Source organism: Brassica oleracea, chromosome C8, assembly GCF_000695525.1.
Source record: "Brassica oleracea var. oleracea cultivar TO1000 chromosome C8, BOL, whole genome shotgun sequence".
Taxonomy (NCBI): Eukaryota; Viridiplantae; Streptophyta; class Magnoliopsida; order Brassicales; family Brassicaceae; genus Brassica; species Brassica oleracea.
This window is the reverse complement of record NC_027755.1, coordinates 11,783,842-11,786,170: the sequence shown is the minus strand read 5'-3', so window position 1 is coordinate 11,786,170 and position 2,329 is coordinate 11,783,842.

Here is a 2,329-nt window from a genome sequence, read left to right as displayed (position 1 = left end):
TCAACCATCCCGTCGGTCAGCTCGCCGGCGAGCTGAACCGACGTGTGGTTATACTCGCCCGGCGAGCTCAACTATCATGCCGGTCAGCTCGCCGGCGAGCTGAACCGTCGTGTGGTTGCACTCGCCCGGCGAGCTCAACCATCGCGCCGGTCAGCTCGCCGGCGAGCTGAACCGTCGTGTGGTTGTGCTCGCCGGCGAGTTCGGCCGTCACGCGAGCTCGACCTGATCCCGGCCTGTCCAACTTACTTCGACTCCCGTATCTTCCGTATAGATGTGATATCCGACCTTCGGGACCTTATACTTCTCGTTTCGTTTTGATTAAAGTTATTCTCGATGTTTTATGACCAAAACCGAGAAATCGTATAAACGCCAAAAAGCCTAAGAACGGTCCGCAAGGATCCAGACTGGTCTAGAGGCCCATCTACGCTCTCAGAAGGGATTCGAGCCCATAAAAGTTGTGACGGTTTGTCTTAACTCACAGAAATACGATAAATGCTAAGTTTCCAAAGATAAATGTAAAGATTCGAGGATAACAATCAAGATCGACGAGAAATGGAGTATTCCCAAAAGAGATAGACTTGGGCCCGATGGCGAAGGATGGGCCACCGACCTAAAGTTACTATATAAGGAGAGCAAGAGCAGAAGAAAAAGTGATCCAAGAATTTAGACTTAGAGAACTCCTGCTAGCTTAGAGAACATAGGGCTTAGGTGGTTAGACTAGCACGGCAAGGCTTAGGACGTCTTGGCCGCCTCTTGTCCTGTTGTTCTGATAGTTAGCATATCTCTACTCCTCTCGGAGAAATCTTGTATTCATACTATTCAATAAAATGTCTCTGAGCGATTATCTATCTTTTTATCGTTCTAAAGTGATTACGCAGAGAATTCGGACCTTCAAGGAAAAACGGGTTCACTCGGTTTTCCTCCATTATTATTTATTATAATCGACGGTGTGAATTTTGGTTCCCACAGTTTGGCACTAGAAGGAGGGGCAAGGACGAATTCTCTAACTTAAAAATCACTAAACGATAAAAGACACAGGATGTCCGCTCCAGCAGCTAACGATGTCGTTTCTTTCAAGGACCGGGCAACGGCCGATCAGGCCAAACCCCACAACGATCTGCTTGTCATCGAGCTGACGGTCCAGGAAATCGACGTAGCGAGAGTGTTGGTCGAGACCGGATGCTCGGCCAATATTATCTAACAAAAGCGCCCTCGAAAGAATGGAGATCGATCTGTGCGCCGTTACGGAAAGACCCAGCCCGATATTTGGACTCTCGGGAGATGCTACTATGACTCTCGGCTCAATTGACCTCGTTGTTAAAGTCGGTAGCGTCATCAAAGTCACGGAATTCTTAGTCATCGACCGCCCAACATTGTACAACGCGATCGTCGGTACTCCAAGGCTGAATTCCATGCGAGCGATCCCTTCGACATTCCATCTGTGCCTTATTAAAGACAGAGCTCATCGCCTGTCTTAAAAAGAACCTCAATGTGTTCGCTTGGGCCGCAGAAGATATGCCAGGGATCGATATCGGCATAACGTGTCATGAGCTTAACATCGATCCGACCTACAGACCCGTCAAACAAAAAAGGCGGAAGCTAGGACCGGAGCGTGACTCCGCGGTAAATGAGGAAGTCGAAAGACTCCTGAACGTCGGATCAATCACCGAAGTTAGGTATCCAGACTGGCTCGCTAACCCGGTCGTAGTCCAAAAGAAAAACGGCAAATGGCGAGTATGCGTCGATTTCACCGATCTCAACAAGGCCTGTCCAAAGGATTGCTTCCCACTCCCGCACATCGACCGACTGGTCGAAGCAACAGCAGGGAACAAACTCTTATCATTTATTGATGCCTTCTCCGGGTATAATCAGATCATGATGAATCCCGACGATCGTGAGAAAACTGCGTTCATCACCGATCGGGGAACATATTGCTACAAAGTAATGTCTTTCGGTCTCAAGAATGCAGGCGCCACTTACCAGCGACTTGTCAATCGAATTTTCGCCGAACAGCTCGGCAATCCTTCCGGTCTCAAGAATGCATGCGCCACTTACCAGCGACTTGTCAATCAAATTTTCACCGAACAGCTTGGCAAGACTATGGAGGTATACATCGATGACATGCTCGTAAAGTCTCTTGACGAGCACGACCACGTCTCCCATTTGGAGGAGTGCTTTGCAAGACTTAACACCCACAACATGAAACTAAACCCTGCAAAGTGTAGATTCGCGGTGGCATCAGGAGAATTTCTCGAGTACCTAGTCACGTGTCGTGGGATCAAAGCCAATCCAAAGCAGATAAACGCGTTAATAGAGATGGTCTCGCCAA